An 18,029-nucleotide genomic window follows, 5' to 3' on the forward strand; every position below is an offset into this window, starting at 1 on the left:
TGGTTACCTTTATTTATTTTCGTCAACATTGTCGTTTTATTGTATTCTTTCTTTGTAACTAAAAAATAATTCGACTTTTAAGAAAAAAGCGACTTTTCGCCTTCGATTCTTGTACACGGTAAAACATTTTGTGCAAATAACAGTCCACTGAAATTTTTGTATTACTTTAAGATTAATCTGACATATATTTGCGTACCCTTTTAACATATTCCTATGTTAAAGTGATGCAGAAACTTTAATGGACGTTATTTACACGAAATTTTTTATTGTGTACGGTGTCCAACCGCAAGAGGCAAACGCAACGGGCGAACTGACCACGTGATAAGAGAAGTAAAAGAGCGTATCAGCGAATGCAGGACTGGTTGTAATATCCGGTGCAATACACGCGTGGGCGTTTATGCGAATTTGTCGAACACGTGTACATTCGCCATGACCGACTCAATCGCGGTGCCAGGGTGGGTTTTATAATTAAGTACCAATATTTCCTTCTTCTTCAATTTCTTTTCTCATTCTTTTATATACGTGTACGCGTGTTATGAGAAAATCTCACACGTATCGCCGTGTCACCCATCCGATTATACTTTTTATCCATAAGTATACATTCTCTCGGGTGAGAATGCGTATGAATTTACATTTTTCATACATGAACGTATAATGACGATAGACGCATTTCTTTTTATTCTCGGCAAAGTATTATATTAGCAAAACGTCACTTATTTCGAGATTTCTGGGAATGATGATTAATTCGCAACGAGAGATGCACACGTTCCTCCCGCCTCGAGTAATCTTCCTCTTTGCGCGTCCGAAAGTAAGGAGGGGAAGATACCGTCTCGTCAGCTTCGATGATACCTTAGGTCACGTCGCTAGTGACGTCACGCGGTACCGAATCCTCAAGTACCGTCGCGGCCGACAGGAGTTTCCGAGTGTTAGCGCGACCGCGATACACGGTGCGGCCGATCGGCGAGTGCGATTTAAGAGGCACGCTTGTGTCGCGACGGCGTCGCCGATAACGGGAAAACTCTCCTCGGTGTGCAGCTAACTGAGAAACGTCGCGGTGTTGTCGTGTGCGCGATAGGGACCGCCGAACTTTGCTGTTTGCCGCAAGACGAGTCAGCAACTAGGAGCCTGTGCACGACCTGCCCCTTTCTGTCCTCGAGAAACCGGTAGGTCTTCTCATTTCTGACGCGCCCCGAGTCGAAATTTTGCTTCTAGTTTAAGTCGAATTTAATTTTATATTGAGTGTTCGAAGGTCTGCTGTCGTGCTCCTTTGATGCTACAGATGGGATTTGAGACCTCTGGAGTCTAAATTTTAATTCTACATTAGGTCTTCAAGTGGAGAAAACGGCAATAACTTCCCCATTTGTAGTATTAAAGGAGCATAATAGAAGACCTTTGAACACAATATAGAACAAACTTGGACTCAAAGCAGGATTAAAATTTCGACTTGTTATGTTTAGAGCACGATTGACGATCGATTCATCGTCATTATCGTCAGCCCTGAAATGATAACGCGCCCATCTATCTCTATTCTTGCATTCTTCGTCGCGTGACTTTTCTCGCAACTCGTCTTACTTTACATCCGACGCGGCGATATCGCTTGCGTTTGTGCGAAATGTTCGTAACTTCTCCGGCGTTGTAATTATCCGAGTAATATTAGCCTGCATATTTCACAATGACATTTACGAAATCCTTCATCGAGATATCTTTAAATAGCACCGTATACTTTCAGCGTATAGCGAGAAAATTACGCGAAATACCGGTGATGAAATGGCGTCATCCATTTTTAAACGTAGAGTCCGGTTTAAAAAATTTATTTCGAACGCGTCAACATCGCAAGGTCGTACTCCTGAGCGTTTTAATTGTCAGGACACCGTTGTCATTTTTTTTATTACATTTTATTATTGCGTTATTATTGCGCCAGTATATCGCGATAGTGCGTGTAATTCGACGAAATGTTAAAAAAAAAACGTAAGCACTTTAATAACGCGAGCTTGACAATTTTAAATGTTCATCCTTGACATTAAAGAGCGCGATGTCTGCCGTGTGGAACCATTTCGTCGGTTTGTCGAAAGTAATCTACACGCCGTGGAAAACGTTCCTCCGTCGCTGGTGAGCACAGTGACCCAGTGACACGTGAAACACCATTAACGCAGTTATTGTACCGGTGCGAAACTTTCGTTCTTCTTTTCGTGAAAGTGTTACTCGCGTTGTTTAATTGTGATTATTAACACATTAACGGCGGGCGATCTCGACGAAAGTATGCTAGGTAGCGCGGCGGCCGCCCGCCTCGTTTTTCGGCCTAGAGCGGGCGATATTTTGTGTGATCATAAAAACTTTAAGGTACAGTCGAGCTAAATCGTATTTACTACGACTCCCGCCTTTAAGCCGCAGTCGAGCTAAATCGTATTTACTACGACTCCCGCCTTTAAGCAGCAGTCGAGATAAATCGTAGTTACTACGACTCCCGCCCTTAAGCAACAGTCGAGATAAATCGTAGTTACTACGACTCCCGCCCTTAAGCAGCAGTCGAGATAAATCGTAGTTACTACGACTCCCGCCCTTAATGTGTTAATAGGATCTCGCCTTCTTTTCATCGCCGTCGGGGAAAATGCGCGCGCCGCAGCAAAGAGCCTCGCGTTTTGACCGTTGGACGTAATCAAGCGAGTATCCAACCGTATCCGGCGTCTTATTATTTTCCGCCTGACGATTCGCGTAATAATATTTCCAAAGGCGCTGCTATACTCGCGGCAAGATTTATTCAAGAATTTACGCGTTACACCCGAATCTTTGCGGACTCCTCGCGATTGGAATACGGAGGTTTGTTAATTATTCACGCACTTCATTTATCGCGATTACGTTCCCCGAGTAAAATATGTCAAAACGACATATTAACAGTATAAATGAAGATCTATATATACTTGCTTCTCTATCATTAAATGTATGCTTACTTTGGAAATTTTATGCATTTTTTTTTTTATTTCAAACATTGAGACAGAACACAGGAGCTAAGACAAATAGTGATTACTTGATTGTTGAGGAGCTAATAATGGTCTTAAAGTTATATAACGATGGATATTAGATGATTTTTACGACTTAAGTTTTACGACTGCGAATGAATCGCAGTTTCTCGGTTAATTCTAAACAAATTTTATTTCCATAGAAATCTCATTAGAGAGAGAGAGAGAGAGAGAGAGAGAGACTTAATCGCCAAGATATTTTTTAAATGAAATTTCAACAATTCCGAGACAAAGAGACCGGACATAAAAAGGTCGTGCAAGTGCAGTATTCCCCGCAAATTATTTCTCATCGGAAAGTTACTGCGAGAAGTGCAGGTGCTATTTTTACAAACGTAGATATTACCTGTTTAAGAGTTCATTATTAGCAAACACGTGTGTATAAATTTGCGAAAACTGTGCACTATATGCAAGATAATATTATTACGCGAAATTGTGTATCATCGACATCATCGCGTCCGATTGTAAATTACGCACGGCGTTTGGAGCAATGATGAAAATCTGACAGAACGAAGAGCAGAGGGCGGGGAGTGTCGCAGGTGGGTAGAGAGACATAGGGAGGAAGGACGCGAGAATCCCGTCGTCGGGTGCACGCTGAAGGCGCCGCCGAGAGTTCGGTCGCGTGCATGTGCGAAATTGAACACGCACGTGCGTGCGTGCGTGCGTGCCCCGCGGGGGTATCTGTGCGTCGCCCGGCGCGACACACGGCCAGTGACACAGAGGAGACGCGCGCGCGGAGACAGCAGGCGAGAGAGAGGTGTCGTTGAAGGAGGTGGAGGTGAAAAAGGGGGGAGGGAGAGAGGTGGTGGAGGAGGAGGAGGAGAAGGAGGGGGCGAAGGCTTACCGTATGCCGTGTGTACAGAGAGAAAACGACGACCGCGAACGAACCTGTGGAGCCGCGAGTCGGCGAACGAACCGACCGAAGTACGAACCGCTCACCGATTCCAAAGTCCGCCGGCAGGTAGGCAGGTTCAGTTGTCTCTGAACCCCCGAACTGTTCGGACGTGTTTTCCAGAAGCAGCTTTCCAACATCGCGAAGCGACACGGTGAACCAGGCTGGTCGCGCGACTCGCGATCTCCGACACTTAACTACGCGCGCTACACCCCGCACGCACGTACGCGCGTTATCGACGCCGGGGGGGGCTGCAGTGCTCGACGAGGGAAAGAGAGAAAGCGCCAAGGGAGGTTCGATCGGTCGGGAAATCGAGCGTTCGTCGGGATAAATCGCGCGAGAACGGGCAGCCGTGTCGTAGTACGAGCTCGCACCCTCTTCCGCGTCGGTAGAGCCTTCGCGAGAATCAACCACCTGTCTGCCCAGCGAGGACGCCGAGACGAAGGGGAAAACGAAATCGCCGCTGAGTCGAACGGACGATCTGCTAAGACGTAAGTAATCCCCCGGGACCTGCGATTGAAGGGGGCTTGCTTGCAAGGGGGGTAGTTCTCAGCCAACCCGGCGAATCCTTCTGTTTGCGCGCCCGCCAATTGCTCACACGCGTACTTGTGCGTACCTGCCAATGAATCGTGTTTTAGTCGGAGACGAGAGAGGTAATTCTATCTCGCGTTTTAGAAAGTAAAGATGCCAAAGTGGGAGTCGGGACAACGCGATAGAAAACGAGAATACATGTGGGTAACGCGCGGTTCATTATTAGACGCTTACGGCCGACGCGAATGGGAGAATCGGGTTACGCTTTGGAAACGTTTCGCGCTGAAATTGAACCACTACGATGGCGGACGGAGAGAAGGGAGGAGGATGGGGGAGAGGGCAATAATATTATTTCATACGTCTGGATCGTGACGGAAAGTTTCAGACAAATAAGAGAGAACGCTCTCTCGCGCGTGCGAAGTCGCTTACGCATCGCTCCGCCGAGAGAGAGAGAGAGAGAGATGTGTGTGTTTCTTTCCGTTTGTAAAACGGTAAAAACAACAAATGAGACATTCTCGCGTGACGGGCAACGCAGCGGGACGAAAATTTCAACCGCCATTCATGTAACCCGACTTATTTCCCGGTGTTATTTCTCACGTGACAACGTATAGGATATGCGTTTCGGGCAACTTCTCGTTTCAAAGTGTCAACCGCATCGCGCGCGTTATTCTAACGCAAAGTTAGAAAGGTTTCTCGCTCCGCAGTAAGAGGGATTCGTACATGCCGCGTGCAATAATATCGCATCGTTATGCTCGCCCGCTACAAAGCAGTCGCGATACTGGACGCGCGTTTCGTTCCAGTGTTGTGGAGCTACGATTGCGCCGGTATATAGCGCATTCGATATACTACCGCGCGGAGGAAACGTAATGTAGTTATTGCGCTTGTCCTGCGCGATTGTTTCGGGATAGATTCCTGATAACAAACAGATAAATCCTCTCTTAGCTTTACGATGGCGGTGTTTGTTTCGGCTCGCGTTGTTTCTAACGGCATCGCGGGCAATGGATTATATTTAGACCGTTTGTTTGAAATTATGAATTGGGGTTTCCGTCAAAGTGAAAAGAATACTCGTCATCTGGAAACAATAAAACGCCCCACAGCGTTATTAACAGTACATATCGTACATTAATTTCTGTGGAGAGAAAAGGGAAGGAAGATTGATTTCGGTTTTTCCACATTAAGTAAATGATTTAATTAATCGCTTAATTCTGCCTTTATGGAGGACCGTTACGGTATACGTATGACATAAAAAATAGGCCTACGGTGATTCGCTTCATAATACATATTCATAGATGTTCATAAATGCTTTCACATGACTTACAGATGATTGTCTGATCGCATATTCGATACGGTTGATTAGAATATTCGCATGAAGAGTACGTTTCATATATCATATTGTAAGATGTCCGGCGGAATGTGTGTCAATGTGCCTGGTAGCGCATACTTCGACGTTAATGCCGTTAGTTAGAGTCGATTATGTATCGATTATGTTACCAATTTAATTATGTTAAAAAATCCGCACGGAAGATAAATTAATAGGAGGAACTATTATCCAACGAAAATTTCACTTTGCACACCGAGCGGGAGAAACGAGACTTGAAACTTTAATTCGCCAGTGATTTAGTCGTTATTTTATGCGGACACGACAAAGGAAAACTCCGGAGATCCTTTCTAAAGAGATATACGATTATGCCCCAGCGTGACACATTGTGCAGGAATTTCAACAAAGACTGTTACACTGGCAACTGCATCGATTTTTTTCTTTGCAGCACGTTGCTCGCGATATTATGGTGTTCGCGGTGACAGCGCACAGCTTTACGCCTCGTATTCGCCGAGCTACATTTCTTTCCGACGGAATTCCCGAGAATTCGGAATTTTAACTCGGGTTGCCGAAGCGCAAAATCACATTCTGTATTTAACTAGAGATAACCTATTAAATATGTGACTATATAATTGACAAAAAAGAGAGGTAAGATGAAATGTTATTTTTCTATATAAAATTTCGTTTAAATAATATTACAAATCTCATTAACCGTGAATAATCAGTAACAAATATATTCTAATTTGAGGAACGTTATAAATATATAAAAAGGTATATTTCTATGTAAAAACGATATTTATAATGAAACATGAAAAATTTTCCATTGTTCTCTTTAGTTAGTAAACTTGGAACAAGAACTTGAGACACAAGCACTATGATGAAGATATATATATGTCTTCGTTTATACGGATTACGCATTTGTTATCTTACATCTCGCAATCACACAAAAATGATTTATAATATTCTTCGCGTATTAGTATCAGCGGAGAGACCAGTTGCGCTAACACATCCTATATGAATAATTACTTTTATTTGTATCGCACGATTGTAGCCGTGTTTGTGTAATACCGAGCGACCCGGTAGTGACTAATTAAAGCTGCGATAAGAATAATGAAATATTTCAGAAGCCGTATGGGAGGCTTCATACGACGTTGCGCGCTATGATGCGCGGTAACGTAATGAGGTGGAATAGAGTTACGAGAGCATCTAATGATCGCGTAATACTCTCTCGGCGATCTCTTACAATGTCAGAATTTAGAGTCACAGTACGTGTAATCACACGTACGTGGATGTGTGTGTGTGTGTGTGTGTGTATATATGTTGGTCTTCCTGTTTTTCGAACGCGCGCTCTTTATAATCACCCGCGACGCGAAGACTTTCAGCGCGCCCGACACATTCGCCGACACCAAGTAACGATTTTTCTTTCTTTCGACGTAACCGTAGTCGCGCGAATGATTGCTGTTTTTTTTTCTCTTTTTGTTTTTCATTTCGTACGTACGTGGCACGTAACCGAGAGCATGTAACGAAATCTTTAACGATAGCGTGTACAAAAGGCGCGAAGGAAGCCGGGGAGAATCGTTAAGACTTTTACGACCGTCAAGTACGGCATAAAATTGTTCTGCGCGCGCCTTTAAAGACATCACAGTTTAAGCGACGGAGATAACATTACGTTTTCCGGTTTATTTGACATGCCGTACAAGCACGCCGAAATACATTACCGACGCTACCGGCTGTTGAAGCGCACTTCTCGCCCTCGCAATTCAAGTTATCGTTGAAATTATTTTCACGCACTTCAATTCACAAGCAGCAAAGGCTGAATATTCCTTAGTGAATGAGTATTGCACGAAATATACCGGATTTAGAAAATCTGTAATGCACGGTGGCATTACAGATTTCGTACGCTCTTTATTATAGTGACACCTGGCAGTAGTTAATCGCATATTAAGTAATATCTGCGCCAGTCAACACTTTAACATTTATCTGTTTTTTTTTGTACGCGAGACTTGTTTTGCGAATAGGTCATTACATCGATTCGTCACGTTTAGCACGTTTTTCCGACAAAGATCCTTCGATGTAGCACAAATACGATAATTAATATGATTGCCTTTCACAGCGTTAGTCTCCCGAATAACATAATTAACGAATAACAGTAACGATAACATTAACTCGTGAAATATATAAGTATAAATTGCTTCGATAAAATTGAAAATAAATTTTAATTAAATATTGATACATGTGAATTAAAAATGATTACTTTTTATTCTATATTTTACATTCTATGTGTTTATTCGATACAATTAAGAGAAATAGATACACAAGCACGGTGAAAAATTTAAGTTTAGCCATAAATAAGAAATAAATAAAGCAATTCGCAGAAATAGTAAATACATAAATTTAAACTTTCGTGTATTTTCAGCGTAAGAAAGATTTTAAATACCGCAATAAGTAACGCGACAAAAATTATGACTTCACCTGAGATTTAAACGCGTACAAAGATCTATTGCTCAATATCGCAATGTTAATCGAGAGCCGAGATATTTTAAGTACATACGCTTCGGCGTGTGCGTCGCACAGATCTCGTAACGGTCACCGCGTTTACAGTTAGTTTTACATCTTTCGCAGAAGTGCTAATAACGACAGTTATCCCTCTCGCTTAAGGTGCGCGCCGACCAAATTCAAGACTGACCATTAGCCGGCGCAATGCGTATAATAGGTCAGAGGTTCCTCGATGCACTCTACGACGAGGATTACACGTCGATGCGGGCACACCTTATCCGACTGTTCGTTGTGAAACGTTCGTAACATTCACGAGCCGATCGTTTCGAGGACTTTCTAAACCGTGGTGAATATAGTATCCGGCCACGTGCGTGCATTTGTCTCGCGTCTCTCTGTCAGTTATAAACGCGTATATGAATGCATGTGAGATATAATAAAAAGCATGCAAAACACACGAGTATATCGGTGCGCAGATACTAACATATCGATCGGATTATCGGCGACGTAACATGTATACATTGAGTTTTAAGACAGTTTGAACACTTCTTCAATGAGAAAAAAAGTACTTAAAAATGTATTCGTGCACTGAGAAACTCATTTAGTCGAATCAACTAAATTCTTGTTTGACTATAGACAAACACATTTTTTTGGTTATTACAATATTTTTTGGTCATTACAACCAAAAAATGTGTTTGTCCGTAGTCAAACAAAAATTTAATTAATTCAACTAAATGGGTTCCTTAGTGCGGGGGGAATATAAAAGGGTTCCAACTGTTTTGAAACCCACACTGAGAAAAATCAATTTAAAAATTTATTTGTGAAATATAAAGTAAAAATAAAGTTTATTCCACAGAAACAAACGTTTATTTCAGTGCGGCGAAATAAAATTTTATTCTTAGTAAATAGATCAATCGATAAGGAAATTTAGATATATTTCATAAATAAATATATATTCCGTCATTGCAGTCAACTTTTTTTCTAATCAATAAATATCGAGGAAAATGTCGCAAGAAACATTTACTTCGCAAAATTTCAATTTTTTATTCTCAGTGTTTAGTATACGCAGAGAAAAAAGTGATAGATTCAAGTAAATAATTACTCCTGTATTCCTTAGCAAAGTTTTTTGGGTTATGTAAATTTTATTCAGGTTAAATAAATATATCTTATTCGGATCAAATAAATATTACTCGATCCAGGTAAAAATTCACTTAGGAGTATTGAAATAGTTACTTATTTGAATTTAGCATTTTTTTCTCCGTGGAAATTCGCGTAAGACGGTGCATTTGGTAAAAACTATTGATTCAAATCTACCGCCTCCAATTATTCCACGCGACAGAAATTTCCACGAATCGTTCACGTCGCGGTTCCGTTCATAAGAACTTTGAAATTTCACGCGGCAGATCACTATTACGGTTGTTCCCTGCAGTTTTTGGCGAATTATGGTACCACTTATCTCAATGTAGAGAACCGTCGGAAAGATTGCTCGCGATCTAATCTCAGTGTGTATGTGGGACATCAAGATGTGTATAAATAGATCGCTATATTTAGTCGTAGACATGGTGTTATTAAATTGCGCGTGTAGTGCGTAATAAAAATGAAAATTAATTTCATAGGAAACGCGGGTTGTATCGCGTGTACCGGGCTATATCGTGTATATGTACTATATCGTGTTCGGAGACGCGCACGTTAGACATTAGCACGGTACGAACGTATTATAATTACGATCCGTCGTGCGGTCGAGAGAAAAATTTGTTCGAGAGCTACAATTCATATTTTCCGCGCGTGTTCTCCGCGCTGTCCGATCGCGTCTTATTAATTGCGCTGCTGCAGGCGATTTTGCGCAATGTAAATTTTTGCTACTTTTACGAAGCGCGCGCGCGCGTGCGCGCGTGATAGACGTGTTAGCCCGATCGAACGGCGTCGCCTTTCACAGCTCTCCGCGCATCGAAATCGCCGGGGAGCGTCGAGCGAACGCTTGCGAGAAAGTTAAATCCAACGGAGCGTCGTTTATAATCGACATTAGCCTAATTTAAACGGCTAGAACAATGCGCCGACGTGACTGACGATGCGTGTACGCGCCAACGCGTGAGTTTTACGCGCGTACGAATAATGAATAATTCGACGATCGGACGCGAGTAGACGAACATTAATCGGTAGCACGTAACGATTATTCGTCCAATTATCGCATCAGCACGCCCGTATGGAAATCTCGCAAAGTAAAACATAGATTCTTATCAGATTACCTAAACTTATCCTAAATAAGTGTAACGTATTACTAGGAATCTCATTTTCCTTGTCCAACATTTTTCCCAAGTATTCTTTCTTTAAATTTCTATTTTACGTATTTGCGTTGAATAAAATATCTGAAAATATTTACATTTTTACGCGTATTTTACAAATATATAAATACTTAAAAAACAAATTCTTCAGCTGGCTATTTCAATCTCCGGCACTTAAAAATTTTGTAATAAGAAATAAGATTATTTGGTTTGTGAAACTGTTTGAGCAAAATAATTGAAACAACTTAAATATACACGCCTTTTAAATATTTATATTTGTAAAGTGTGCATAAATAGTCAAAACTTTTCAGATATTTCCTTCAACATAAATATAAAGTAGAAATATAAAGTAGAAAAATATAAAGTATAAAATATAAAGTAGAAATCTAAGAAAAAAGAAAACTTTGAATAAACGTTGGACAGAGAACATAGAATCTATTTGAGTTCCCTTTAGAATCGTATTTTTTAAACGTCACACTTCTAAATCCAAATATAGATTTCACAATCAGAATCCATCGTTTTTTTGGGAAATCGCAGTAGATTCCAATCAAATCCCAGAAAATGTTCCATGAATCGTGAGTTAACACATAATGTAACACGCATACTATTATACTACTGTATTTTATTTTTTATTATTTTTTCTATTTCATCTTATATTCTGCTTACGCTCCTTTTTATTGCGGTTGAGTTTCAATAATATCAGTGAACGCTCCGTCAATTGAAATATATATCATCTGACTACTCTTACAATGTAACTAAGCAATTTTGTAACTCTTAATAAAGATGAGGATAAAGTTGCACACAGCTTCTAAAATAGATAATAACTGTGACGAGGCGTTTGGAAAACTATTAATCATTAGTTTGCGTCAAAGTACTTAGGCGAAAAAGAAAAAAAGACATTTACTCATTGGAACGCGTTGCGCAAGGTCCGCATTGAGACGCGAAATGCAAGGAACGTTTCGTCGATTCGCGAACAAGGTTGGGAAGGCGAAAAAAAAAAAAAGCGCGCGCGTCGTAATTAATATTGACAAATATCAACCTCCGCGAAGGATTCGCGCGCAGTATCATCCGACGAGAAGACGGCGCCACGTGTGTTTGCATGCTCAAGCACTTTAGGTGCGTGCGCGCATGCCGAACGAACGTGTAGCTCGGTGGCACCTTTTCCTCGCGCAAGGACCTCTCCTCCCGTCGCCGCTCGTGTATGTGTATGCCTGTGTGCCGAACAGATCGGTGTCATCTCTGACCCTGATGACGGGAAGGAGATATTCGCGTAGAAATTCGCGTCGAAGGCCAACCCTGGCGTCGCAAAAAGAGTCCCCTCTCATCTTCTCCTTTTTTTCCTTTTCTCTTTCTCCTTTTTTTTCTTCGACCGCGTGAAATTCGCACGAACAAGTAAGAAGGGAATTATCGTGCTAGAGTTCGCGATTCTCGGGACTCGGTGTTCGATATTGCGTAATGTTAAACGGGTCAAGACCCGCTTACAATGCCGGTCAATCGACACTGGTGGAAACACGATTACGCTCTCGTAATGAGAATCATTGCTCAATGTGTGTTAAAGAAAGAGCGTCCACTTCTTCTGCTACGGCAGGCAGATAGAGTGGCAATTAAAACGATTAGCCGGGGTTCATTAACTGAACGGGTAATTTTTCGCGGATCGATAGATAAGAGAGTAGTCGCTAAGCCGCGGGCTACGATTACCGTTGCATACCGGCTTATCCTCCTTGCAGGTCGCGCAATGACGTCGCCGTCTGATCGATCGATCGATTCGTCGGGAAAGGCGCCGTACGCACGCGATACACGCGATCTCGATTCTCGCGGCGATTGACGACACCGATCCTGATGATGTAACGCGTAATGTGGCAATTGATGCGAATCCCCGCGGCACCCCGCTGATATCTTTGGCTCCGAACGGTATTTGTTCGAATAAGGTCATTCATTTTGAAGGAATACCACTGTGTGATGCAATCGTACGCTTATCGAATTAAGGAATCGCGATTTCCGATTGCGCAATAGATGAATTGTTAACTGTCAGCGTTGAAAAGGACATGTTGAAGAAGACACGTGAACACATGCAATATCGCCGATTCCGTCGCAGCTTCTCCGTTTACTGCAGAAATGCAAAACTCGGTGGATTCATGCGCGGAGAAAAAGGTTTCTTTGCATTCAATATATGTTTTTAATTAGGGTTTGTTTAATATAAACAACGTAACTTAATATTAAGTATCATCTTGTTTGAATGAAAATGTTCTTGTTTCGCCAAAGAAACTATGTTGTTTGATAGAAAAAGTAATATTATTTAAAATAAATAATATTTCCTTTTCGATAAAAGTAATGTATTTCATTACATATTAAATATTGTTGTCCACTGAAACAAAAAGAAGTTTCTTTAATATTTTTATAACACAGTGTTATGTTTTTCAAATAATTTATGGCTTGTGAAGACCATTTTAATGTTTGGGTGAAATATAAAAAAAAATATGTTATTTGACGTAAAGATATTTATTGTTTGAGAAACAATCCTGTTTGTTGAATCAAACATTCGTTTGTTCGCTCAATTCTAAGACAAAATTGTTCCAATTAAAGAAATTTTGTTAAATACAAAGAAATATTTTTTTCTGTGTATCTTTTGCGCATTAATCAGGCTTATCATCAAGATCCTGCTCATATCAAAATAAAAAATAGCATGATAGAAAAAGTTTCTTCCAATAGACTTTTATGAGATCCTACGTTTCATAAGAAGAAAAGAGATAGAGAGACTTCCACCGGATATTTCTAATCGCTTGCAGACATAGCCCCGTATTTATTGTCATTAGGAATCATTAGCAAACTGTTTCATCGAGTTGGACATTATGAAATCACCTAAATGGCGGAGGAAGATGATACATATCGTGTTAATTTTCCCTGTCTTTGAAGGAAGTCCAATATAAAAACGAATATAAAAATATCGATACTGTACATGGAATATAGTTTTCAGATTGAAGAGTCGCAAATATCTTTCATTTTCAATATTAATTATTTACGTGAATAGCTGTCGGCGTGTTTTTTCAAAAGTGTGATATTTATTCATTTATTTTAGTTTATTTATTTCCATAAATACACACACCTTACTTTAATATGTCAACTTAAGTTGCTAACGTGAGAATGTAGATTCCGTGACCTTTCATCACAATAGAAAAACGTTTCATTTTGTTGGCTTTACATAGGTAGTCGAAACTGGATTGTTACGTGCAATTTGGAAGGCATTCTAGCAAAAAAAAATTCATGTAACGGAACGGAGGACCGGTGTGTGTGTATATATATATGTATATATATCTGCGCGCGATTTGTCGGCAATAATGATGTCATCCAAGGCTGACAATGTTAAAAATTCGCCGGACTGCGTCGTGTCTTCTTTTCTCCCCTTTCGCTTCACCCGGAAACGCGTGCGCGCCGGATTATATTACGAATTGAGCAATCGCCGAATCGGAGAAAACATGGCTCGGCAAATTTAAAAGCGCCTCAAGAGAGAGAGAGAGAGACAGGTGGGCAAAAAACCCTCACGGATCCTTCGCGTCCTGCGTAAATAGCCACAGGTAGATTCTTTCGCGCGTTCGCGCCTTGCGACCTCGATTCGTCGCCACGGCCTTCCCAGGTTGTCCGAGACGGTCGTAGACTCCCAAAGAGTCGACACGAAAGTACACCAGTCGCGAATCTTACTCTCGCTGTGTGCGTGTATTCGTGTGTGTACGTGTTTATAGAAATTTGAGTTCGTCGTTCCTCGGTCTCTCGATCTCTCGGATACTTGTTTCTGATCGCCTTAGTGTATTCATTGGGATCGATAGGATACACAGTTTAGGTTTAGAGAAGATTGACTTGTCAATTATTGTATTGTTAATTCGTCGCTGTCATTAAGCATGGTTAAATAATGAGTTCGACGGCGTGATTTCTCATTAAATTTTATCACGAACATTTTCACGATCGTTATTTTAAATATATCAATAACTTTTATATTAATTTACAGTTAATTTTGATCTAACAAAGGACTTAAAAGATCGTGTTTCGAATTAAAAATATTTTTACCTTTGAACTGTATGCGTCGGGATTGGAAATAAGACTGTTAATATTACAATTATCTTATAGAAATTTAAGAGACGTGATTGTTTTACAAATAATGCGAAAATCGTGTAAGTGTTCTTGTTTTATAATCATACAATATACACCTAATGTATGCATCTTCACGCCGGATGCATGCATGTCCCGACAGTAGTACAGATACGGTATGGGTAAGCCTTGGTATCTGTTAGCAAAGGGAAGGGAGAAAGGTGGAGAAAACGGAGAGAGAGAGAGAAAAAGATTTGAATGCCAGCCAAGCCACTTGTCTCGTACCTTGACCTTATCTTGGCCACGGTTTACGATCTATTTCATTTCAATTTTCTGTTGCGTATATCTGCGTTTCAAAACAAATCAAATGAAATCATCGTTGATACGTCATCAATGTAAATTTTTCGCGAACGACCGGACACCAAATTAGGATCATGTTTTTAGCGGTCCGACTTGAGTTTAGGTAACGTCTCGAGTTTGTATGAACATTTTGCAAAGTAATTTTGCAAGACATCATGCTAGACTGATACACGGGATCCGTAGCGACTGTGTCGTTAAATTATTAATTTTTCGATGCACGTAACGCGAGATTTATGAAGCATAAAGTCGAAAGTTCTTCTCCGTTCTGGAAGATAGAGCGACCGATGCGCGGTCATTGCCTTCCTTTAGAGAGTTCGATCGGCACGGAGGATTCGATGGCGCCAGGAAACGATCTTGACTGAGGATCGAAGGCTGTCGGTGTCCTCTCTCGGGTGTAGCAACGGCTCGTATCGTATCTTATCTCATTTGCGAAACGTGATATTTAAATGACCCGAAAAAAATTGGCCAGTGTCTCAACGTTTTTTTTTCTCGCGGGAATTCCGATCGTCGAGCGTGCGTGGCGGATCTAAAAATTATATCGCAGCCGCGCGTCTTCGGCCGAATAGTTGATTTTGACATTGTAGGATGAACGGAAGAAGGCGATACCACTTCGATCGGAGTACTTCGACTCGCGCGTCTTTTTACGCTCGTTCGGTAATTAACGGCCGCACTCAATACCGAGTTCACGATTCTCGAGTACCGCACATAACCGTTAATAATCCACTGATAACCGCGCTGAGTCAGCGGTGCATATGTCGCGTCGAATCGCAGCTTCGCCGTTGGCATACGGAAGAGGGTCTGGCCAAGACAATTACATTTGAGGTTTCGTTCCTTTTAAGGTCCCGATAGTCGTTACTTGAAACTTGTCTCACGTGAGATATACGTAGATACATGTAGATCTTAATTTGGAGTTAGATCCGAGTGTTTCAGTTGAACTATACGATACACTGTATCTATTATATTCCATATCGCGGCCCCATTGAAAAATTCACATCTAACTCGAGTGGTAGATCTGAGTTTCTCACTTGAGACAAGTTTCGAGTAACGATAATAAAATATTAGCACAGGCCTAAAATTAATCGGATAGAGCTCGCGAAACCGGTTGCGAGTAGTTGCAAAAATTCAATAAATCGCTAATCGCTAACCATACCGGACTCATTTCTTCTTCCCAGCAAAATATAAAGGTTCAGATCGGCCGTTTTTCGTTTCCAAAGATATTTCTTTTCTCTTAACGCCTCATCCTCCTCGCAAGTTCCTTCAAGTTTTTTCGGTTGGTTTAAAATGTTTGCACTCACGACGGACGTGGAACGTTGGACGAGTTTCACTACGAGTCGTTCTCTTTACGCTCCGCGGGTTTCGCCGTCCGCGCAGAGGCGAGCGTCGCCGTTCATCGATCGTACCGTCGATGGTTATCGCGTTTTCAGTGACGTGCGTCGGCGACAATTTCGGGAGAGCCGGACGGAATTCGCGCTACACGCGCACACGACGCGATCGTGCGCTGCGTTCTACCGTTGCATAATCGAGGTCGGCTTAATGAGGAATCTTCGACACTTCCAAACAGCCGATGGCCGCCGTGACGTTGAAGCGACGCGTCATTTATGGCGCGACGTAACTTTTCTATTTATTTCGTCTCGAGATCCGTCCTAACCGGTCTTCGCGTCTACCGTCCCTCTCCGCGTCACCGTCCTATTATTTAGCACGATTCGCGTCTCACACGCGCCTCCCTACACATTCCCTCGGCCACTTAACATTCCTCACTTCCCGTATCTTCGGGATTTCCCTATGGAATACGCGAATGCTGGAAAAACCACCGACTGGAAGTCCAAGGGAATGGGCGACGCGTCGCGTTCGAAATAGACGCGTCCACCGAAGGCGGCGCGAAGGAGTGGTCGGCTAGTTGTGAGCGCCGCTTAATTGCGATGCGCGCCGCGACACGTGTCACGGCATGGCACGGCCGGTCACGCACTCGCATTGATTACATCGACGACAAGCGAATCTACAAGCGCCCTCGTACGTGCTGCGCGAGTGCCGTTAATGAGATTGCGAAGAAGAGAGAGAGGAGCGTAAGGGTTAACTACATCGTGCGCGGAGGAAGAGAGTCGCGAATTCATCGGTAATTCATGCACAGAACATGCGATTCGCCTAACGATGTATTTTTTTATGTATTTCCGGAAAGGAGGTTTCTCTCGAACGAAAGTTGTACGGCTTGTATGGTAATGCACGCGATTTCTTTCTCTATCTGATTCTTTTTTCAGGTCGAATTGTACAAAACGGTGCAAAGTTACATTAAAAAATAATCCGAATAGACGCGTACGTAATGCTTTCAAATTAACGCACGTTGCAAATATGTACGAATGTATTTTACGGCTGTCCCTAATTTCCGATGCGTATCCCGTTAGTTGATTAATTCGATTTTCAATACAATGCAGTCGCGAACACCTCGTAAACACCTTGAGCCTTTCCGAAGCTCGGCTCGTAAACCTCTTTTCCAGTAATGTAATGGCAAATTTAGCTCGTTTTTAGAATATACTAAATTACCAGCTACGTGCAGGGAATCTACGTTACAGAGTAAAAGTATATTGTGATATTAATTTTCTACAATTTACTATATATTTATATCCCGTCTCATAGGCCTACGTTTCAATGATGAGCTCGAATTAGCAAGGATCAAAATCGACCGCCAATCGGATATACGTTCGTCAAACGGGCAATTCGCATTAATTACGGCGGCTTGAGAAATACGTGTAAAATGCCGGGTTGAAAGGACATCGAAGCGGTAATTCGCGGTGCTGCGTTACGCCAGGCACACAGGATTGATGTGACATTCAATTCCGCAAATGTCAGTGGTAATTGGAGGCCATATTATCGATCATTGTTGCGCCGATCATTCTTTATTTCCTGTGCGATGAGGTCTTGCGGTTTCCTCCTCCGATTCACGGGACGAGAGGAGGATTGTAAAAATAATAATTAGATGTAAAAATACCGGTCATTATACGCGGAAAGACCGCGAGTGTACATATCTGGGACATATATATATATATATATATATATATACTTCA

General features: G+C 41.8%; 1 protein-coding gene across 1 annotated transcript in view; it reads left to right on the top strand.

Annotated features, from left to right (window-relative positions):
* The first annotated feature begins 4,010 nt into the window (after positions 1-4,010).
* Positions 4,011-18,029, top strand: part of LOC106750899 (UNC93-like protein) — a 61,873-nt gene continuing 47,854 nt past the window's right edge. The window contains exon 1 of the mRNA XM_014631518.1: positions 4,011-4,397. The gene's annotated coding sequence lies outside the window, so the exon portion shown is untranslated. The remainder of the gene's footprint in view (positions 4,398-18,029) is intronic.

This window comes from Dinoponera quadriceps, unplaced genomic scaffold (assembly GCF_001313825.1).
Source record: "Dinoponera quadriceps isolate SergipeBrazil2010 unplaced genomic scaffold, ASM131382v1 scaffold4681, whole genome shotgun sequence".
NCBI lineage: Eukaryota > Metazoa > Arthropoda > Insecta > Hymenoptera > Formicidae > Dinoponera > Dinoponera quadriceps.